Here is an 11,720-nt window from a genome sequence, read left to right on the forward strand (position 1 = left end):
AAAATCAACATTTTCGCTAAAACGATTCCTCCATCAAAGACGTCCTGAATAATCGGAGACTAGCGTCAACAATTCGATACCCGCATGACCTCAGGGTCGGAACTCCAAACGCATAAGCCCTCAATGAGGCAGCATGAAAAGCACGAAACATCTCCAAGGCCAAAAGTGCCCTGAAAACTCGGGGACTGGCGCCAATATCTCCAAAAACGCACGACCTCAAGGTCGAGATCTCCAAAATCATAAGCCCTTGACGAGGCAATAGAAAGTTTGCTAATAATGGATCCCGAGTCAAGAAACCCTCGACGATACGGGGACTGCCGTCAAGCACCACCTCTATCGATTCATCAAAACCCGAGGCCGTAAGATCCCGAGCGGGCAGACTCGGTCTCGTAAGACCTAGGTAAGGCAGCAACAATAACTATAAGACCTCAACGACATGTAAAACTTGTCACCATGCTGTCGCGCCCCCTTTTTCTCGCCAAATCGGGTTTATGACATTTGGTATAGGACAACTCATTCCTTTTGGGAACTGGGTTTTGCATTTGAATAGTCGCCACCTAATGATTTAAGGTGCATTAGGACACCTATAAGGGTTCATTTCTATTTTGTTTGATAACCAGAGATAGGGTAAGGGCTTGAAATTATCCTAAGGGGAAGGTGTTAGGCACCCCTCAGGATCCACTAGTGTGGTTCCCGGCCAGACCGTTTATTGTGAATTTTTGCAATTTAACAAATAGACAAGTATGGGCTCAAATAGTAGGGGATTTAAGTTCAAACACATAAGAGTTAGAAAGAACGATTAAAAATAAGAGTTTTGAAAAGAATTTTGCAAATAAAGAGGAAAGGGGGTCCTAGGTTTATATATAATATGGATCACATCAATGCAGTACCCGGTATGGCACTCCTCAGAAGAGGGTATACACGTGGCATTAGCGCATCGGTCATCATATCCATATCTACCCTTCCCACCCTGTTAAGGTATTAAAGCGCGGATTAGTCTCGATCTCTATCGCATGCTATTACCTGTCCCATTCCTATTAGTCTCGGAGGAGCTTAGGATTACTATTCCTAAAGGGAGGGATATTAGGCTGACTTTTGGTTTTAAAAGGTGAAAAATCTAAGGCAACATACAAAACACATAATACTGCTCATTAGGGGAGAAGCATGTAAACAGACAAAAGGCTCATGTATACCTCCTCAAGCAAACACATAAATAGAATGACTTGCACGTACATTTAAGGTCTGAATTAAAAAAAATACTAGAGACGAGGGGAGTTTAATTGAAGCAGATCAGTTTTTTACATAACTCAGATAAGAAGTCCGAATCAGGCCTGTCTGCTAGTTGTAGCAATTGCTAGTTAACAAAGACGGATTCAATTTTATTGTTATTACCCTAAGGCTTGCCTAAACGTTTGGGTGAGGTCCTATAGACATGATATCTAATTGATTCAGAATGTGCAAAGCAGTAATAATTTTTTTAAGACGAACGATTTGGAAATCTTATAGGCATGCTTTCTAAATTGCAGAATTACGGGGGGATGGTTGTTAAAACTAGTTGAGGACAGCTGATTTTAGATTATTCTGATTTCGGATTTTACAAACACTGACTATTACTAATTTAGCTCCAATAGACATAATATCTAGTCGAAAGTGAATTGAAGCATGTAGTATTCCTATAGGCATGATTTCTACGAAAGGGGCACTAATTTTAAACAATGACATGATATCTGATTTTAACCAGTTAGTTCCTAAGCATGGTGTTTAAGTGTGGTAATACAGAAATTAAGACAAATCTTATGGACAAGTTCTCTAAATGCAGAGTTCAATATGCAGAATTTAGGTCCTATAGGCATATTCTCTAGATGTAGAACATACAGAATTTTAATGAAAGTAGATCTTATAGACATGGTATCTAAATGCAGAACTCAAAACATGTAGAATTTAAACAACAGATCCTATATGCATGATTTTTACCCTTTAAGCATGCATAATTCCTAACCCTTTTTACTAGCCAACCCCAATGTTTATTATAGATGTATTACAACTGAATAATGAATTACATCAGGAAAGTATAGAAAAAAAGTTACAAACAGAGGAAGCCTGATTCTTGACTTCCTCTCTGAGTTATGGAACAAACCACCTCAAATGCCATTGATTCAAAGCCTTGCTCAAACTTGAGTGTGTTAAAGTTCCCTAAGGGTCTCAAGAGGACCCCGTGCGGTGCTCACACCCAAGCTACATAACTAGTTAGAGATGAGTGCAGTGTTGAAGGGTCAACCCTTATGTGTCCAAGTTCAGAGAGAGCTCATGGGTCCCAAAACAAGGCTCACACAAGAGGGGAAGAACCTAAGGCTAAGAGTAGAGTGGAAGTGCAGGAGTAGAAATTTAAAACTGGATACGGGATAAGGGTAGTTTGAAAAATAGCAGTAGTAAAGCTAAAATTATGCAGTATCAGCATTTCTCACAAAGGGGTCAGGGGTTTGGGAATACATTGTAGATGGCATAAGACCCTACTAGGGATCAGGTCTGGACATGCTCAGCCAAAAGTGATGCTGGCATGCCCATAAACTAGCCAGAAGACATAATACACAGAGAGGGTCAAGTTTGGATCATGCACAGCAATATCTAATGCTGACATGCCCTCAAACCAACCAAAGGATACAAACACACAGGGGATATGGGGGTTTGGGATTCATAAGTCATAATAAATGACTAACAGAATTCATACATAAGGGAAACATTAATTCAGAAGGGAAAGAGACAGATTACAGCATACTTAATAATGGAATTTGATTAAACATAAGCAGGAAACATGCAAGAGTGCAAGAAATAGTAAAGAAACATGTTGTTATTGATGCTGAAGATTAATTAGAACATACCAGTAAAGAAGCAAATGCACAAAGAAAGTAAGCAAATTTCCCACAACCTAGCCTTGGCTTTCAACCGACTAGGTAGGGTAGCAACACAGGTAATAACAAAGCAAAGAGAAAGAGAGAGTTTATAGAGTGAAGTGTGTGTTCTGAACTCAAGTGGTTCGTGTTTTTGAAAGAAGAGAAGGTGCAAGGTATTTATAGCTCTCTGAAAACGAGTGAAAGAGAAGTAATAAGATACAAACATGGAAACAATCACAATTCAGAATCAATTACACAAGTGATTGCCTTTAATTAAGAGATCACTTTCTTAACGGGCAGTGACGGGTTCAAAAATAAGGAAAGAAATCAACTTGTAAGCAGGCTGATAGCTACCATAAAAGGAGTAGTAAAACCATTGAGTAAGTAAAACAGTCTAAGTACAAAAGATACTTATTTCGGAAAGGATTCAGTAAGGCAAAACAAGGAAAGGAATCAATTAACCTTAACAGGTGAGTGAAATCAGGATTTCACAAAAGAAATGTTTGAAATCAGTCACAAGATTGAGGATCAATCAGAGAAGGAAACTCAACATCTAAATAGAATGCACAAACACTACACACATGCGCGGCTAAACCTATTGGCAAAAAGAAATAGCATGTAATAGCAGCACAAAGTTTAGTAGGTAGCAAACATTCGAAGCATGATAGTCTAGTAGGTCAAGTCAAATTGAATCAGTAGTGAAAAAAACATAGAATATTAAAAGCATGCGAAGGTCTCACAGCAACAAGTAATGAAACCCCTTTGAAAAATTAGGGTTTCAATCATAGTCAAGTTTTAAAGATAATAGAAGCCCAGAATCAGAGGAACCATGTAAAGGAAAAAGAGATTCTGAAACAAAGAACTTCAAATCGAGTCAGGTATTCAAACAAACGATTTCAAACCCAAAGACATAGGTTCTTTCAGCAATAGTAGAGTTTAAAAGATTATAAACAAGCAAATCAAACAAAACTCAACTAAACAGGCATTCGTCTAATAAACAATCAAAAGAAATTAGGGTTTTCAACTAACTTAGATAGAAGAATAACACGAACAAAACATAGCAAAATCACAAACGGGTTAGAAACTAGAGAAGAGGTTTGAAATAACTTTAACAGAAAAACCCTAATCGGAAAAAGATAAAAAGTTTTGAAAGCAAAGTTTAAAGAAACTTTGAGAAAAATGCTTAGAAACTCGAAGCGAGCATAGATCTGAAGCAAATCGGAATGAAATTGAAAGAACCTTAGAGATTAGGGTTTCAGAAGAACCCAAAAGAAACGAGAAAGGCCTTGAAAGTTATCGATCTAACCAGGAGAGTCAAAGGTCTGACTCGAATGACCATGGCTGGCCGGAGAAAGGTCAAAGATGAGCGGAGAAGGGCCATGAACTAAAAATCGAACGAAGACTGGACTAGAGTTCTTCATAGTCTAGCCTTGAAACCATAAGGACAACACATAGGAGCCATGGAGGTTGGTACAGGTCTCCGGTGACCTTGGAAGGCCATGGATTAGGGTGGCGGCGGTTAGGGTTTGAGGGTGTTGTAGAGAGGATTTGGGAGAGAAGAAGACTTCAAGGGTGGCAGATTGTGAATAATGAAAAGGGTTTGGGGGGTCTTTGGGTTTAATTAGGAAAGGGTGATTATTGGCCGTTGATATGAATGATCAACGGCCTGGATTAAAACGGGTAAGTGGGGCGGTTTAATGAAACTGGGTTTGGGTCGGTTCAAATTGAAATTGGGTCGGGGTTCAATTGGGGCAGAATTAGGCTACAATTGAAATGAAATCTGGCTAGATCTTAAATAGCCATTTTCCCCATTTTATTTTATAAAAAATAGTAAATTAAATCCTGGAAATAAATTAAAAACACCAAAATGATTTGTAACAAATAATTATCAATTTAAAAATACTGGACTTAATTTTTATAATTATAAACACAATTAAATCTTAAAAGGGGCTAATATTGCAATTATATGCAATTTTAGCTTTAAAAATACTAAATAAATTTGTAAAAATTTGAAAAAATATCTTTTAGCTATATTTTAGTATAAATATGAGAATCTAATAAATGAATCACCAAAATTATAGTTTTGGGAATGATTATTGGGTTTTTTGTGAATAAAATAGGGGAATAAATTGGTTTAAAAATCTTTAAAAATTAAGGAAAAATAATAAAACATTTGGACATACTTATATATGCATACATATGCAATTTTGAAATATTTTGCATATTAAAAATATACAGAGAAAAATTATGTATCAACAGCTTCCCCTCTTTACCCGGGAAGGATGAAAGAGTTGTCGGGTAAAGATATGATGGCCAATTTTGACCGAGCGGAACGGTTCGAAGAGGTTTAGGCCGCACCCTAGCTTCTGAGCTGCCTACATATCCTTTGTCTTACATGAATCAGGCCATATGTAGTTCAGGGTCCATCGGCGGAGTATGTCGATTGAGGCTTTTCAAGAACGGACGTAATATCCAGGACGGGGTGAATGGTTAAATTTGATATGGCTGCGGGAACTGGAGAGGAATCATTCCTACCGATATAGTCGTTGCTCGACGGTGTACTTGCAATTAGAAACAATACTAGCGTATACTGTTCATAAATTTAAACATGATGCAATTCCCTTTGGACCATGAAGTTTGTCTTTGGACGGTTAGGTTGACGTCCTTAGACCATGATGTCCTGGGCTATGAAGCGTACAATAAAGGATTCGCAGGCCATGAAATGATGCTCTTAGGCTATGAGGATGATGCCTTCGAACCATGATGCCTTTGAATAATGATATGCAAAAGATTAAAAGGGGATCCTCAAGCCATGACATGGTGTTCTCGGGCTATGAGAATGGTGCCTCCGAATGATGACACCTTTGGATAATTTGGCGATCTTTCAGCCCATGAGATGCAATATTTGGCGATCTTTCAGCCCATGCAGATGTAGTATGCGGTGATCTTTCAGCCATGCAGATGTAGTGTGTGGCGATATTTTAGCCATGCAGATGCAGATGGAGGTAGAGCTTAACCTCGAAAGGTAGAATGGTAGCCATATGCAATGCAGAAAATGCAGATAGAGACAATGTTTAGTCTTGAAAGGCAGAATGGTAGCCTTATGCAACGCAGAAATGCAGATGGAGACAACGTTTAGTCTCGGAAGGTAGAATGGTAGCCTTATGCAATGCAGAAATGTAGATGGAGATGACGTTTATTCTTGGAAGGCAGAATGGTAGCCTTATGCAATGCAGAAATGCAGATGGAGACAGCGTTTAGTCTCGGAAGGTAGAATAGTAGCCTTATGCAATGCAGAAAATACAGATAGGGATAGCTTTTAGTCTCAGAAGGCAAAGTAATAGCCTTATGCAAGAAATAAAATGGCAGATGGTAATAGATCTTTCTTAGCGGATAGCAGGTTGCGATATTGTGACTGCTGGGGACATTGTGACACACGGAATGTCTCTAGTGTGTATGGATAGCAAATGTTGGTAAGTGCGACAGTTCTGAGAGTTGTATTCCTAAACAATGTTTGTCTCGTAAGTGTATAGTATGTTTGGTGATTTCGCAACTCAAGTACCTGCATCCAAAGAAAAATTGTGAGTTTTGTAAAGGGGAGAGGTTAGTTCGTATCCCCGCTGGCTCTGCCTGACTTTCTTGGCTTTGATCTGGTGATACCGTATGTATCATTAGGGTAGTGTTGCTAAACAAGGTAATTTCAATAATAAATATGCATGATTTCGTAAAAATATGACATAAGTATATAATTAAGAATAACTTTAGATGAACCGACGACTGTGACGTAGTTCAGGACATCGCAACCTCTCTTGCTATGGAATTTTGAGGGTCCTCCTCAAAATTCTGCCCCAGTTTAATGGGTTGATGCTTCCGGCTGTTGCTTGCGATGATCGACTGAAATTACTTCAGAATTTTGAGGGTCCTCCACAAAATTCTACCCCAGTTTCCAATTGCAGGGGGAAATGGAAATTTTATTGAATTGTGACCGAACCCATAGGGCTGCCTATGTATCCCCTCTTAAATGGGAATCAGGTCAGGTGTAGTTCAAATTACATCACATAAGGAAAGCATAAAGATTACACATAGTAACACTTGGCTATATCTGAATTGATCGGCTTCGACCAGACTTCTCTGTCCATTTCTGCAAGTATGAAGGCTTATCATGTCATAACCCTGTGAACCATGTATGGACCCTACCAGTTGGGAGAGAATTTCCCTTTGGCTTCATCCTGATGCAAATAAAATTTCTTTAACACTAGTTGCCCCTGTGTGAACTGTCTTGGCTTGACTCTTTTGTTGAAGGCTCTGGACATTCTGTTCTGATAGAGTTGACCATGGCAAACTACGTTCATTCTCTTTCCATCTATAAGGGCTAGTTGCTCATAACTACTTTTCATCCATTCTGCGTCGTCGAGCTCAGCCTCTTGTATGATCCTTAGGGAAGGAATTTCTACCTCGGCGGGAATGGTTGCCTCTATGCCATAAACCAGCATATAGGGCATTGCCTCGGTTGATGTGCGGACTATGGTGTGATACCCCAATAAAGCAAATGATAACTTCTCGTGCCACTGTTTATGCTTCTCTATCATTTTCCTCAATATTTTCTTTATGTTCTTGTTGGCAGCTTCCACAGCTCCATTCATTTGAGACCTGTAGGCTGTGAAATTCTTATGTCTGATCTTGAGGTCTCACACATAGCTTTCATCAAGTCACTATTGAGGTTGGAGCCATTAGCAGTAATGATTGAATCTGAAATCCCGAATCAACAAACAATGCAGTAGCGGACAAAGTCTGCCACGACTTTCTTAGTTACTGCTATGTAAGACGTTGCTTCGACCCAATTGGTGAAATAGTCAATTGCTACTAAGATAAACCTGTGTCCATTGGAAGCGGCAAGCTCGATTGGTCCAATAACATCCATTCCCCAGTCGGTGAACGACCACAGTGAGCTTGTTGCATTAAGCTCATTTGGAGGCACCTTTATCATGTCTGCATGTATCTGACAGTGGTGGCATTTTTGGACATACGGGATACAGTCCGTTTCCATAGTCATCCAAAAGTAACCAGCTCGGAGTATCTTCAATGCTAAGACAAAACCGTTCATATGTGGACCACAGGTCCCAACATGAATCTCCTCTAGTAGCCTGGATGCTTCCTTTGCATTGACATACCTTAGTAATCCCAAATCAGGAGTCCTCCTATACAGGATTCCTCCGCTGTTAAAGAAATTGTTGGACAACCTCCGAAGTGTGCGTTTCTGAGTAGGATTTGCAAGTTCTGGGTACTCGCCTTTTGCCAAATATTCCTTGATATCATGAAGCCAATGCTTTCCATTTGCTTCTTCTTCAACATGGGCACAATAAGCTGGCTGATCGTGGATCTTTACAGGAATGGGATCAATGAAATTCTTGTTCGGATGCTGTATCATAGATGACAGGGTAGCCAACACATCGGCGAACTCATTATGGACTCTGGGAACATGTTGGAACTCCGTCTTTGTGAACCTCTTTCTCAATTCCAGTACATGATGCAGATACGGGAGTATCTTGGAGTTCTTGGTTGCCCATTCTTCTCGGACATGATGTATGAGTAGGTCTGAGTCTCCAATCACAAGCAACTCTTGAATGTTCATGTCAATGGCCATTTTTCCCTAAGATGCAAGCTTCATATTCAGCCATATTGTTGGTGCAGGGGAACCTAAGCTTGGCAGACACTGGATAATGCTGACAGGTTTCTGATACTAGGATTGCTCCTATGCCAACTCCTTTGAAATTTGCTGTTCCATCGAAAAACATTCTCCAACCATCATAGGATTTTGCAATGTCTTCTCCTATGAACGATACCTCTTCATCAGGAAAATACGTTTTCAAGGGTTTGTATTCTCCATCCACGGGATTTTCAGCAAGGTGATTGCTAGTGCCTGTCCCTTGATTGCTTTCTGAGTCACGTAGACGATGTCAAATTCACTCAATAGGACTTGCCACTTGGCTAGCTTGCTAGTGGGCATGGGCTTCTGAAAGATGTACTTCAAAGGATCCATCCTTGGTATGGATATGTGGTATAAGAACAGAAATAATGCCTCAGCTTCTGAGCTACCCAAGTCAAAGCACAACAGGTGCACTCTAACAGAGAATACCGGGCCTCGTACGGGGTGAACTTCTTACTGAGGTAATAATTGGCCTTCTCCTTCCTCCCCTTTTCATCATGCTTCCCCAGAACACAACCAAAAGATCCATCAAATACTGCAAGGTAGAGTAATAAAGGTCTACCTGGCTCAGGCGGGACCAAGACTGGTGGTGTTGACATGTATTCCTTGATTCTGTCAAAGGCTTTTTGGCAGTCATCAGTCCATTTGGTAGCGGTGTCCTTCTTCCACATCTTAAATATTGGCTCACAGATAACTGTAGACTGTGCTATGACCCGGCTGATGTAGTTAAATCTTCCCAAGAAACTCATCACATCCTTCTTGTTTTTGGCGGTGGCAATTCTTGAATAGCTTTGACTTTTGATGGATCCAGTTCTATTCCTTGGCAACTCACAATAAACCCCAGCAATTTTCCAGCGGGAACCCCAAATGCACACTTTGCGGGATTCAGTTTCAGGTTGTACCTTCGCAATCTATTAAAGAACTTCCTCAAATCTTCCATGTGATCAGTGGTCTTCTTAGACTTGATGATAACATCATCTACGTATACCTTTATCTCCTTGTGTATCATATCATGGAAAATAGTAGTCATGTCCCTCATGTAGGTGGCCCCTACATTCTTCATGCCGAGCGACATCATTTTGTAACAGTACATTCTCCACGGCGTAATAAAAGCCATTTTCTCAACATCTTCTTCATCCATCAAGATCTGATGATAACCAGCAAAGCAATCTACGAACAACTGTAATTTATGCTTGGCACAATTGTCAATCAGGATGTGTATGTTCGGCAAAGGGAAATCATCTTTTGGACTGGCCGATTGAGATCCCGGTAGTTGACACAGATTCTGACCTTCCCTTCCTTCTTTGGTACTGGCACGATATTGGCTAACCATGTCGAGTATTTTACTACCCTGAGAACCTTAGCTTTGACTTGCTTGGTGACTTCTTCCTTGATTTTCAAACTCATATCAGGCTTGAACTTTCTGAACCTTTTGCTTTACCGGGCGACATGTTGGATCAGTTGGTAGTTTGTGAGCTATGATAGACGTACTTAGACCAGTCATGTCATCATATGACTAGGCGAATATGTCCTCATATTCCCTTAGAAATTCTGTGTGTTCTTTCTTTTTCAATGGCGATAGGTGAACGCTAATTCGTGTTTCCTTGTCGTTTTCTGCATCTCCCATGTTTTCTGTCTCGTCCAGGTTGGACTTAGGTATGTTCTCAAAATTCTCAACTTCCTTAACAATCTCTTATGGTATGTCATCTTCCTCTGAATCTATGTTTGTTTATTGCGTTGTCTCATTGCATGTCACAGTCATCGGTTCATAAAGATAAGTAATAGTAATGTTGTATAAGTAAAGTAATGAGAGAAAAGTAATAATGAGTGTTGATTCATAGGAAAAATCAAAATGCTTTGATAAATTGCATAATTTTTTTGGAGTTAAAATGCGAAAAGAAAATTATTTAGTAAATAAAAATAGTGCATGATACTTGTTTTAGCCTTGCTACCCCGAGGCTCGCCGGGATCTGGTTGTCCTGATAGTTCAGTTATTGAGGCGTGCTCCTCTGCTGTCCTGTATGGAAGGGTCTTCCTCCCCCTCCTCCTCGAGAACGACACAACAGTCCATGTCATTGTCTTCCAGGAACAAGTTTTTCATCGCTACCAGTGCTTCTTCTTTATTTGACCTATAAATAATATCGGTCGGTTGGAAAGTCTACTCCAAATGTGGTATCGGCTACTCCAGTGGATAGTAAGGATCGCGCCATGGTGGCGACCAGTTGTTGAATTCTTCCCAGGTGTACTCATATCCCAGTCCGAAAGTAGTGCCATGTTTCTTGAGCTTTATGGGCTTAGCGATTCCTTGGAGGTTCTTGCCAAGCCCCTTGCTAGGTTCGTACCCACTCTAATTCAGTATACTCTTGATCTTGTTATCCCACCAATTATCTTTGTCAACAGTATTCACCCATTCAATGTGATGGTAAGTCTCTCTACCAAGCTTCCTTCTTCCTTCGATCGACACAATGGTCTGGCGACTGTATATAGGATTGCTACCATCGCCGTAAATGATCACTTCCTAGTGATTCCATTCGAATTTTATGGCTTGATGCAGTGTTGATGCCATGGCCCCAGCAGCATGAATCCATGGTCGTCCCAACATCAGATTGTAAGATGTTGGCACATCTATAACCTGGAAATCAACGTCAAACCAGGTTGGTCCCATTTGCAAGCATAGACTAATCTCCACAATAGTGGATCTCTTGGAGCCATCGAAAGCCTTCACATTGATAGCTCCATCTTTTATCTCGTGCAGTCCCTTACCTAACTTCTTGAGTGTTACCAGTGGACAAATGTTGAGACTGAAACCTCTATCAATCAGGATTCTGGTGATAAAATAGTCCTCGCATTGCACGGTGATGTGCAGTGCCTTGTTGTGTCCCAACCTTTCAGGTGGCAGCTCATCCTCATAAAAAGTGATCTTATGGCTCTCCAACACTTGTCCTATCATGTTATCCATTTCTCCGCCAGTGATGTTGCCTAGTACATATGCTTCACTCAGCACCTTCAACAGAGCATTCTTGTGTACCTCAGAATTTTGTAGCAAAGCAAGAATGGAGATTTGCACCGGTGTTTTGTTCAATTGATCGATGACTGAGTATTCCTTAGCCTGTATCTTTCTC

Source organism: Nicotiana tabacum, chromosome 1, assembly GCF_000715075.1.
Source record: "Nicotiana tabacum cultivar K326 chromosome 1, ASM71507v2, whole genome shotgun sequence".
Classification (NCBI taxonomy): domain Eukaryota; kingdom Viridiplantae; phylum Streptophyta; class Magnoliopsida; order Solanales; family Solanaceae; genus Nicotiana; species Nicotiana tabacum.